The 12,499-nt window shown below is 44.0% G+C and overlaps 1 protein-coding gene and 1 long non-coding RNA gene across 2 annotated transcripts in view; both read left to right on the top strand.

The window, feature by feature from the left end:
* The window catches only part of LOC139023040 (uncharacterized), a 17,467-nt gene extending 6,796 nt beyond the window's left edge, over positions 1 to 10,671 (top strand). Inside the window, exons 2-4 of the long non-coding RNA XR_011474114.1 lie at positions 522 to 688; positions 6,039 to 6,110; positions 10,565 to 10,671. This is a non-coding gene — a long non-coding RNA (uncharacterized lncRNA). The remainder of the gene's footprint in view (positions 1 to 521; positions 689 to 6,038; positions 6,111 to 10,564) is intronic.
* The window catches only part of LOC111952688 (inaD-like protein), a 203,128-nt gene that overhangs the window by 82,879 nt on the left and 107,750 nt on the right, over positions 1 to 12,499 (top strand). The window lies entirely within an intron of this gene.

Raw genomic sequence — 12,499 nt, 5'->3', positions numbered from 1 at the left:
TTGTTGTCGGTGATCAGGCCTACCACTGTTGTGTCGTCTGCAAACATAATGATGGTGTTGGAGTCGTGCCTGGCCATGCAGTCGTGGGTGAAAGGGAGTACAGGAGGGGACTGAGCACACACCCCTGAGGGGCTCCAGTGTTGAGGATCAGCATGGCAGATGTGTTGCTACCTACCCTCACCACCTGGGGGTGGCCCGTCAGGAAGTCCAGGATCCAGTTGCAGAGGGAGGTGTTTAGTCCCAGGATCCTTAGCTTAGTGATGCGCTTTGAGGGTACTATGGTGTTGAACGCTGAGCTGTCTCTCATGTTGTCTTCAAGACCACCGTTGTTATTGGGTCAGTATTATATTAAACATGTTACTGCTATACATTCACAGTGCTGACCATTGTTATTGGGTCAGTATTATATTAAACATGTTACTGCTATACATTCACAGTGCTGACCGTTGTTATTTAGGGAGAAGGTGGTGGGAGTGTGGCTGGGGACAGGATGAAACCATTTTGTCTTGCCATCTTGACAGGTGGAGGAGGAAGGTGGAGATGGTACTGTGGAGAAGCTGGAGTCCAGAGCCCTCTTTGATCAGCTCTCTCTAGGTCAGTCTGTGAATTCCTGGGTGGAGACTGCGGACAGCGAGGCGGACTCAGACTCCAGGAACGGAAGATCAGAACTCATCCTCACAGACACAGAGTTAGTACCGCTCTTCTTCGGAATACCAATATTGGTTTAAATGTTTTACCAATACCAACACTCAATCCCAAAAATATTAGTCACATGCTTTGTAAACAGCAGCTGTAGACTAACAGTGAAATGCTTACTTATGGGCCTTCCCAACAATGCAGAGAGAAAGAAAATAGAGAAATAATAGAAAAGTAAAAACACGTAATWATAAATACACAATGAGTAATGATAACGTGGTTATATTCTGGCGCCRACAGAGATGGCCGCCTCGCTTCGCGTTCCTGGGAAACTATGCAGTATTTTGCAGTATAAGGTAGTTGTTGTGAAATTGTTAGGTWAGATTACTTGTCAGATATTACTACATGGTCGGAACTAGAAGCACAAGCATTTCGCTACACTTGCATTAACATCTGCTAACCATGTGTATGTGACAAATAAAATTTGATTTGATTTGGTACAAGTACCGAGTCGATGTGCAGGGGTACCAGGTAATTGAGGTAGATATGTATATATAACTAGGAATAAATTGACAAGGCAACAGGATAGATAATAAACAGAAGTAGCAAGGTATGTGATGCGTCAAAGTGCAAAAAGGGTCGATGCAGATAGTCCGGGTAGCTATTTGGTTAACTAGAACCTGTTATAAGCTTTTCAGGGTCCTGATGGTTCCACAMTTGGTGCATCGGTGCCGTGCGGTAGCAGRGAGAACAGTCTATGACCAGGGTGGCTGGAGTCTTTGACCATTTTTARTGCCTTCCTCTGACACCGCCTGGTATAGAGGTCCTGGATGGCAGTAAGCTTKGCCCCAGTGATGTACTGGGCCGTACACACTGCCCTCTGTAGTATTTTGTGGTCGGATGCCAAGCAGTTGCCATACCAAGCGGTGATGCAGCCAGTCAAGATTCTCTTGATGGTGCAGCTGTAGAACCTTTTGAGGTTCTGAGGGCCCAAGCCAAATCTTTTCAGTCTCCTGAGGGCCCTCCGTGTTGAGGGTCAGTGTGGTGGAGGTGTTCAGTCCCAGGGTCCTTGGACACACCTACTCATTCAAGGGTTTTCCTTTATTTTACTATTTTCTACATTGTAGAATAATAGTGAGGACATCAAAACTATGAAATAACACATATGGAATCATGTAGTAACCAAAAAAGTGTTAAACAAATCCAAATATATTTTACATTTTAGATTCTTCAAAGTAGCCACACTTTGCCTTGATGACAGCTTTTCCAACAGTCTTGAAGGAGTTCCCACATATGCTGAGCACTTGTTGGCTGCTTTTCCTTCACTCTGCAGTTCAACTCATCCCAAACCATCTCAATTGAGTAGGGGCCGAGTGATTGTGGAGGCCAGGTGCATCTGATGCAGCACTCCATCACTCTCCTTCTTGGTAAATAGCCCTTACACAGCCTGGAGATGTGTTTTGTGTCATTGTCCTGTTGAAAAACAAATGATAGTCCCACTAAGCGCAAACCAGATGGAATGGCGTATCACTACTGCTGGTTAAGTGTGCCTGAGTTCTAGATAAATCACAGACAGTGTCACCAGCAAAGCACCATCACACCACCTCCTCCATGCTTCACGGTGGGGAACCACACATGCGGAGATCATCCGTTCACCTACACTGCGTCTCACAAAGACATGGTGGTTGGAGCCAAAAATCTCACATTACGACTCATCAGACCAAAGGACAGATTTGCAACGGTCTAATGTCCATGGCTCAAGTTTCTTGGCCCAAGCAAGTCTCTTCTTCTTATTGGTGTCCGTTAGTAGTGGTTTTCTTGCAGCAATTCGACCCATTGAATGCCTGATTCACGCAGTCTCCTCTGAACAGTTGATGTTGAGATGTCTGTTACTTGAACTCTGTGAAGCATTTATTTGGGCTGCAATCTGAGGTGCAGTTAACTCTAATGAACTTATCCTCTGCAGCAGAGTTAACTCTGGGTCTTCCTTTCCTGTGGCAGTCCTCATGAGAGCCAGTTGCATCATAGAGCTTGATGGTTTTTGCGACTGCACTTGAAGAAACTTTAAAAGTTCTTGACATTTTCCGGATTGACTGACCTTCATGTCTTAAAGTAATGATGGACTGTCGTTTCTCTCTGCTTATTTGAGCTGTTCTTGCCATAATATGGACTTGGTCTTGTATTAAATAGAGCTTTCTTCTGTATACCACCCTACCTTGTTACAACACAACTGATTGGCTCAAATGCATTAAGATGGAAAGAAATTCCACAAATTAACTTTTAACAAGGCACAACTGTTTATTGAAATGCATTCCAGGTAACTACCTCATGAAGCTGGTTGAGAGAATGCCAAGAGTGTGCAAAGCTGTCATCAAGGCAAAGGGTGGCTACTATATAAAATATATTTTGATTTRTTTAACACTTTTTTGTTTACTACATGATTTCTTATGTGGTATGTCATAGTTTTGATGTCTTCACTATTATTCTACAATGTAGAAAATAGTAAAATTAAAGAAAAACCCTTGAATGTGTAGGTATGTACAAACTTTTGACTGGTACTGTATATTATCCATGTCCTTGTTCAGCCACGACTCCGTGAAACATAGGATAATACAGTTCTTCAGGTCCCGTTGATAGGATAGTCTCGACCGGAGCTTGTTCAGTTTGTTCTGTACGTTTACCAAATGAACGGAAGGTAGAGGCAAATTATTTATTTGTCAGGGTGCCCATACGTCGGTCTTTTTTACGCCACCTCTTCCTTTTAGTGRAAGCTTTTCTGAAGTCCAGAAGCTATTTTCGGTGGAAACATGCACAAAAACCAAAAAATATAAAAGTTTGTAATGACAGAATGAATAGAATGTAATCTACCTTGTTTAGTGTCATTTATGTCAGACAGTGTCTCCTCTTTAGTGGGTTGAGTAAGAGTTACATGTCATTACAGTTGTCTGTAGTAATTACATTAATTCTCAAAAATGTAGTTGATCTGCTCATTCTCTGGCTCTCTAGTAGGCTTGGAGCCCCCTCTGCTGGTAACATGATGGTATGGCAGGCAGTGACTCCAGTGACGTTGCCTGAGTCAGTCATACATACAGTATATCTGAACCATGATCTGAAAATACAGGATTGGACAGTGTATCCCAACTTGTTTTTGCCGTAGCACTAACAAACCTGATTCAAATCAAATGTATTTATAAAGCCCTTTTTACATCAGCAGATGTCACAAATACAGAAAYCCAGCTTAAAACCCCAAACAGYAAGCAATGCAGATGTAGAAGCACGGTGGCTAGGAAAACTAGAGAGGAACCAGGCTCTGAGAGGTGGCCGGTCCTCTCCTGGCTGTGCCGGGTGGAGATTATAAGAGTACATGGTCATTTAGGCCAGATCGTTCTTCAAGATGTTTAACAATTATTAGAATGACCAGCAGGACAAATAATAATCACAGTAGTTGTAGAGGGTGCAACAGGTCAACACCTCAGGAGTAATATGGCAGTTGGGAGAGGGAGGAGAGAGAGAGAGGAGGAAGGAGAGAGAGAGGAGGGAGAAGAGAGAGAGGGAGACGAGAGGGAGAGAAGGAGAGAGGAAGGGAGAGAGAGGGAGGGAAAGAGAGAGAGAGGGAGGAATGAGAGAGAGAGGGAGGGAAGAGAAAGAGGGAAAGAAGAGGGAGAGAGAGAGAGAGAAGAGAGAGAGCGAGGAAAGAGGGAGAAGGAGAGAGAGAGGGAGAGGGAGAGAGGAGAGAGAGAGGAGGAAGAGAGGAGAAGAGAGAGAGGGAGGGAAGAAGAGAGAAGGAGAGAGGAGAAGGAGAAGAGAGAGAGAGGGAGAAAGAGAGAGGGAGAGATGAGAGAGGGAGGGAAGGAAGAGAGAGAGAGAGAGGGAGGAAGAAGAGAGAAGGAGAGAGAGGAGGGAAGAGGAGGAGAGGGAAGAGAGAGAGGAGGGAGGAGAGAGGAGAGAAGGGGAGAAGGGGGAGAGAAGGAGAGAAGAAGCGAGGAGAGAGAGAGGGAGGAGAAGGAGAGAGGAGAGAGAGGGAGAGAGAGAGGGGAGGGCGGGAAAAGAGAGAAGAAGAGGAGAGGGAAGGAGAAGAGAGAGGGAGGAATGAGAGAGAGGGGGAGGGAAGAGGAGAGAAGGAGAGAGAGGGAGGGAAAAAGAGAGGAGGGAGAGGAATGAGAGAGGGGGAAGAGAGAGAGAAGAGAGAGAGAGAGGGAGAGAGAGGAGAGAGAGAAGGAGAGAGAGGAGAGAGAGGAGAGAGAGAGAGAGGGAGGGAAGGGAGAGAGAGAGAGAGGAGAGAGAGAGAGAGGAGGGAAGGAGAGAGAGAGAGGGAGGAAGAAGAGAGAAGGAGAGAGAGGGAGAGAAATGAGAGAGGGAGGGAAAGAGAGAAGGAGGAGATGAGGGAGGGAGATGAGAGGAGAGAGAGGAAGGGGAAGGCGAAAGGAAGAGAGAGAGCGAGGGAAGGCAGGAGGAGAGACAATGGAGGACCAACAGATTCGCTTTAAAGCCCACAGTCAACACACACACAATTCTACATTCACCATCACCTCTGGTTGTTATTGAAAGAGCAACACACATTCTACATTCACCATCACCTCTGGTTGTTATTTAAAGAGCAACACACATTCTACATTCACCATCACCTCTGGTTGTTATTTAAAGAGCAACACACAATCTACATTCACCATCACCTCTGGTTGTTATTTAAAGAGCAACGAATCCCTTTAAAAACGGCCTATGTGGCATCATTATGAGTCTCATCTAAAGCGGAGTTAGGAACATCTGTGCCTCACACCAGGTAAATGAAGGCTGGGTTTTGATCTGATGTCCATGTGCCCACTAACATGGGGTGATCAGCTGTGGTGATTGGTCTCTATCCAATAGCATAGACGGTGAGACAGACCTGCCCAGCAGCTCCGACTTTGTTTACATAAGACAACACGTCACACATTTTTTTAACTTGAGAAATACTGCATCAAACACCTTAGTTAGATGTAAAATTGCACGACTAAAACTTCCTCTGCAAAAACACCAAAATGAATTACCGATTTCTTGAGTTATCTTCGATTCATTCTGGGGATTTTGAGGAAGTGAAATAGGTTTCCGCGTCTACAGTGTCTCATGGGGGACAAACATAATTAACCAAACCCAGAATCAGTCAGGAAACACCCCTCCAAGACCGAAATATAGTTTTTCTAATGAGCAACAGAAAAACACATGTTCCAATCGACGTGTTCAGTCACTGTTTAACCTTTTGCTAACTGGGAAAAGACCCTTGGGGTCAGAAACCTCTCTTGCAAGAGGTCAGCAGGAAGTAGTCAGCGTGTAGATACAGAACAGGTGAACGTACAGGGACAATACATTAAAATCAATTAGTGGTCAATTACAGTGGTTAACAACATCTTGGCGTGTGCTCTCAGTGATCTACCTGAGAGGGAGGAAGGAGAGGGAAAGGAAACCCCTGCCTTCAGTCACTGGGGACCCCCACGCAGGTAAGGGCTGTGTCCATGTGTGTCCGTTTGTCTGTCTGTATGTGTCAAAGTGGATAYTGACAAAGTATCTTTTTTTAATTAAACATTTAACAGATTCACTAAATTCACCTTGTTTTTTGGGTCACGGTTCGTTTTTATTTTATCGGGTACAGAAGGACTGGGGAAAGAATCATTATAGAATGTGTAGTTTGGAACCTGGACGATAATTTATCACTGTTAAAAGAAATGTCAAACTCAAGGCCCACCTAATAGAGAGCAATGTGATCATAACTGCAGTGGTTGTGTGTGTATGTGGACCTGCGTGAGTGTGTGTGTGGTAGTGTGCAGGGCCGTAACCACGGTTTGTGTTTTAGTGTTATTAGATCGACTGAGATGAATGAACCTACAGCAGCCATGGTCATAATGGCTAGGGTTATTTTTGCTTGCTTTTGCTGTTCTCCAAACAGTATTTAAGTTTTTTTATTATATAGAAATGCAGTAAATGAGCTTCAACTTTCCAAAAAGGGGGTGGGGAAGGTTCCCCCACAGCATTTTTGGGGGAAAGTTTAAACTAATATACTTCATTTCTATACAATAAAAAAAAACGTTCAAATACTGTTTGGAGAACAGCAAAATCAAGCATAAATAACCCTAGCCATTATGACCTTGGCTGCTGTAGGTTCATTCATCTCAGTTCATCTACAAACACACAGCCTATTAGCTACACAATTGTAATGTTATACCCCTGAAAGGATGGAAATATGACAAATGATTCACACTGACACATTTATCAGCGACGAAATKAAAACGTAGGACATTTTTTGGAACTATTGTTTGCGTGTTTATTGCATTTTAATGTAAGGCCTATAAGGAAAAATGGGTCAATGGGAGATGTTCATATATGAAACATATCGTATGTGTTAAAGTTCCTAACTTGTTTGATAAGATTAGTACAGATTTTCTCAGGGGTCCCCACATGGGGCCACGACCTCCAGTTTGGGAACCACTGTACTAACCTTTCCCTCTGCTCCCTCCCTCCTGCATGCATTGTGTCCCGCCTCAGCCTCACCACTGAGCGCCACATCATCACTGTCTTCCTCAGTAGCCTACTCTCTGTAAAGCAAAGTTATTGTGTGAATTTAGTAGCGTATTTTCTGCTCCTGCTGAGGTAGGCTCCGTTTAACGTTAGCTTTTGCTTCTTGCGTCATCTTTCTAGCTGGCTAAGTAATATTAGCCAGAGCCCTTCAACTGCAATCGAAGTCTCTGCCGACGGACCCACCTGACTGACTGACATATCTATAAGCTTGTGCACTCATTCTCCGAGTGTCGTTTTTTGTTTGTGTGGGTGTCTGTAGACACGGCAGGAGTCGCGGGATCGTTTTAAAATGGCGTTTTGTCCGGCATTTCGCAAACACAGCAGCGTCTCTATTGCCTACTTGAGCCGACTGCGAGCTGGTTTAGTTTGTTCCTGGTCGGCCCTCGACCTGTGACTCGGGAGGGCAGAGTTAGCCGTTTGAGAGCGTGGTGAATGTGCTTTTAAAAAGGCATATCCGGGGGACGCAGGCGAACATGATGAGCAAACCACTGTTCATGATTCCACTGGTTTTTGAAAGAAAAACAMWTTTTTTGTTCACTAAAATAGCATCATATTGATCATAAATACAGTGTAGACATTTATTAATGTTGTAAATGACATTTGTAGCTGGAAACGGTAGATTTGTTATGGAATATCTACATAGGCGTACAGAGGCTCATTATCAGCAACCATCACTCCTGTGTTCCAATGGCACGTTGTGTTAGCTAATCCAAGTTTATCATTTTAAAAGCTAATTGATCATTAGAAAACCCTTTTGCAATTATGTTAGCACCGCTGAAAACTGTTGTGCTGATTAAAGAAGCAATAAAACTGGCCTTCTTTAGACTAGTTGAGTATCTGTAGCATCAGCATTTGTGGGTTTCGATTACAGGCTCAAAATGGCCAGAAACAAAGAACTTTCTTCTGAAACTCGTCAGTCTATTCTTGTTCTGAGAAATGAAAGCTATTCCATGCGATAAATTGCCAAGAAACTGAAGATCTCGTACAACACTGTGTACTACTCCCTTCACAGAAACTGAGTTTATATACATACAGTACCGGTCAAAAGATTGAACACACCTACTTATTCCAGGGTTTGTCTTTATTTTTACTTTTTTCTACATTGTAGAATAATAGACCCAGAGTTAACTCTGCTGCAGAGGATAAGTTCATTAGAACTTACATGATTCCATATGAGTTATTTAATAGTTTTAATTTAATTTAATATTTAATAACTCAATTAGTACAGACAGAGCTGTTGTAACTGAGTCAGRTTTGTAGGCCTCCTTGCTCACACACAAGTTTTCTATAGGATTGASTTCAGGGCTTTGTGATGGCCACTCCAGTACCTTGACTTTGTTATCCTCAAGCCATTTTGCCACAACTTTGGAAGTATGCTTGGGGTCATTGTCCATTTGGAAGACCCATTTGCGACCAAGCTTTAACTTGGCTGATTGATGTCTTGAGACGTTGCTTCAACATATCCACATAATTTTCCTCCCTCATGATGATCTATTTTGTGAAGTGCACAAGTTGTCTCGATTGTCGTCGGGAGAAGGAGAAGAGGACCAAAGTGCAGCGTGATAAGTATTCATAATACTTTTAATAAATATGAACACTCTAACAAAAACAACAAACCGACAAAAGAACAGTTCTGCAAGGTGCAACAAAACACTAAACAGAAAACAACCACCCACAACTCAGTGGGAAAACAGGCTACCTAAGTATGGTTCTCAATCAGAGACAACGATTGACAGCTGCCTCTGATTGGGAACCATACCAGGCCAAACACAATAGAAATAGAAAACATAGACATACAGACATAGAATGCCCACCCACATCACACCCCGAYCAAACAAAAAATAGAAACATACAAAGCAATCTATGGTCAGGGCGTGACACCAGTCCCTCCTGCAGTAAAGCACCCCCACAACATGATGCTGCCACTGCCGTGCTTCACGGTTGGGATGATGTTCTTTTGCTCCCCCTTTTTCTCCCAACATAACATTGGTCATATGGCCAAACAGTTCAATTTTGGTTTCATCAGACCAGAGGACATTTCTCCAAAAAGTGTGATCTTTGTCCCATGTGAAGTTGCAAACCGTAGTCTGGCTTTTTTATGGCGGTTTTGGAGCAGTGGCTTCTTCCTTGCTGAGCAGGCCTTTCAGGTTATGTCGATATAGGACTCGTTTTACTGTGGATGTAGACAGTTTGTACCTGTTTCCTCAGCATCTTCACAGCACCTTGGTTGTTCTGGGATGATTCGCACTTTTCGCACCAAAGTACATTCATCTCTAGGAGACAGAACGCGTCTCCTTCCTGAGCGGTATGACGGCTGTGTGGTCCAATGGTGTTTATACTTGCGTACTATTGTTTGTACAGATGAACGTGGTACCTTCAGGCGTTTGAAATTGCTCTCAAGGATGAACCAGACTTGTGGAGGTCTACAATACTAAGGTCTTGGCTGATTTCTTTTGATTTCCCATTGATGTCAAGCAAAGAGGCACTGACTTTGAAGTTAGGCCTTGAAATACATCCACAGGTACACCTCCAATTGACTCAAATTATGTCAATTAGCCATCAGAAGCTTTTAAAAGGCCATGACGTAATTTTCTGGAATATTCCAAGCTGTTTTCACGGCACCGTCAACTTAGTGTATGTATCTTCTGACCCACTGGAATTGTGATACAGTAAAATTGTAAGTGAAATAATCTGTCTGTAAACAATTGTTGGAAAATGACTTGTGTCATGCCACAAGTAGATGTCCTAACCACTTGCCAAAACTATAGTTTGTTAACAAGAAATTTTGTGGAGTGGTTGAAAAACGAGTTTTAATGACTCTAACCTAAGTGTATGTAAACTTCGACTTTAACTGTATATACATTGTTTTTTTTTTATATTTCTTTTTTCTGAGGTCCGAGACTCGTCCTCATAATAGTTAGGGCATGGTTGTGTGTTGTGCCTGTCTCATCCGAGAGCAGTCATGACTCATGAACACTTTAATGAGCTTTTCTGGTACATAATGGATGTAGCGAGATGCCTGAGTAATGGAGATCACAGGCTTTGTGTGTGTACGTGTGTCTGTCTTTCTGTGCTGTAGTGTGTACGTGCTTCTGTCCTCCTTTTTTTTTGCCTCCTTCTGTGGGTGGGTGTGTGTTTGTACGTGGTTGTACGTGCGTGCTGGTCTCTCTGTGTGTATGTGTACGTGCGTCTGTTCTCTTTCTTGTGTGTGTGTGTGGGTGTGTGTGTGTGTGTGTGTGTGTGTGTGTGGTGTGTGTGTGTGTGTGTGTGTGTGTGTGTGTGTGTGTGTGTGTGTGTTGGCGTTTTCGCTCTGCATCGTCGTGTGTAACTTTGAACTCTGGCACTCGTCTGGCTACCTGATGCGCCCACGTGCTTCCAGAGTGGAGGTGTGGCAGGAGGATGGCGAGTCTCTTGCATCAGCATCGTGGGGCGGGCAAAGCGTCAATCAAGAGACTGAAGAACGGAGAGGAACTCAAGGGGCATCTTTATCAACAGGTGACGCCGACATTCTCTCCCTCGACTTTGTTAGCTTTAAAGCTTCAGTCAGGGATTTGTGAAGCCTTACCAAAACAAGTGGTATCGTACCCTGTTTTGATTTTTGTTTAAATCCCAGAATGTAGCTTTACATCTCTTATATATGATTCAGAAAATGTATCATAACTTGTATCTTTTTATTTCATTAACGAACTTGAATTAAGAAATAAATTACAGGTTACTGCCGGAGAGCCCAGCAGGACGCACTCGCTCCCTCAAGACTAGGAGACAAGAATATTGCGCACAGCGTGAAGGAAAGAGAGACGAACCCCACACGACCTAAGCAGCACAACCACCTGCGACTCACCTCATAAACACGCAATGACACCACACCAATCCATAACAGAAATGCTATTCCAACCTGTACGCAACACTAGAGGAAACTACTTACGACACACAACATGTCAATGCTACAGAAACGCACCGCAAAATTCACAGAACAAGTTGGTGACCGGAATCACACTGATCTGAAACATCCATCTCACCCACCCACCGGAGGAAAGACCAGGGACCGCTCTCAGAGGGTCTTTCTCCCCCCCCCATCTCTCTTCCTCCTACTGTCTCTCTCACCTCATCCATATTCATCTCTCACCTCCATCGTCCCACTGCATCTTGGATCCCTTCTCTATCGCACCCTGCCATTCTCCTCTCGTCACTACTCATCCACTCGCTTATCCATACTCTTTCTCTGAGCCGCTGTTCATACTACTCTTCTTCGCCAACCCCTTTTCCGTATCTCTCCTCTTTCCCATCTCTATCCTACCACCTATATACTCACCAAAGATCCTAATACTGCGAACTGCCACGTACAACTTTTCACTACTACCTAGTCAATGATGTTCTTGCTGTATCTAGTAACACTCTGCTTCCCTACTCCCTCTCATACTCATTTCAATCCTCTACAATCTCTTTGTTCCCCATCTTCTACTTCTGCTCGTCTTCCCTCTCTCGTCAACTCTCTTCTTCACTCTATCCTCTCAGTTCATTCCTCTCTCATCTTTCTGATGTGTGTGGTGTTGTGGTGTGGTGCTGTGGTTGTGTGGGTTGTGTTGTGCGGTGTGTTGTGTGTGGTGTGATGTTGTGTGCTTCTGGTGGTGATGGTGTGTGTGCTGTGGCTAAGTGTGTGTGATCGACTCCATGGGGTGTGCTTAGACGTATTGATATGACGGCATCCAGCACGAGCTTGGTGGTAGTAGGTCGTCGCGTGTTGCGTCGTGCTTGTGTCGTAGGTGAAGAAATACAGAAGTAATTTACGAGAAGTTAGCTAAGAGGAACTACCTCCAGAATGTCATCCCATGAGGAGGCAAGTCAGGTCATGCAAGACAGCTCCAGTCCCGTGGCCTTCATCGTTCAGAGGCTCTCTGCCAGCCAAGGGTAAACATACACCCACACACACACACACACACATGCAGCACAAATCATGACCCAACAAAATGTATTTATATTTTTATATCCCTCAGATGCTCAAGTGTTTTCTTAGGGGATAGGCAGTTTATTGGTGAGCGTCTCTTCAGTGTTACAGTGTGTATCACTGTTGTAATTCGTGGTGCCCCCTCTTTGCCTTAGAGAATTGGTTGTGTTTGCTCTGCTGCTTCTCTTGTAGGTTAGAATTTCTTGTAGTTGTTATTTCAGCTGGTGCTTGGTGCATGAATGGAGTTTGACGCTCTTCCTTTCGCATGTCTATGTGTCTGTCTGTCTGTCTGTCTGTCTGTCTGTCTGTCTGTCTGTCTGTCTGTCTGTCTGTCTGTCTGTCTGTCTGTCTGTCTGTCTGTCTGTCTGT

The sequence above is a fragment of the Salvelinus sp. IW2-2015 genome, linkage group LG26, assembly GCF_002910315.2.
Source record: "Salvelinus sp. IW2-2015 linkage group LG26, ASM291031v2, whole genome shotgun sequence".
Classification (NCBI taxonomy): domain Eukaryota; kingdom Metazoa; phylum Chordata; class Actinopteri; order Salmoniformes; family Salmonidae; genus Salvelinus; species Salvelinus sp. IW2-2015.
The sequence above is the reverse complement of the archived record's forward strand: the minus strand, read 5'-3'. Positions and strand labels throughout refer to the sequence as shown.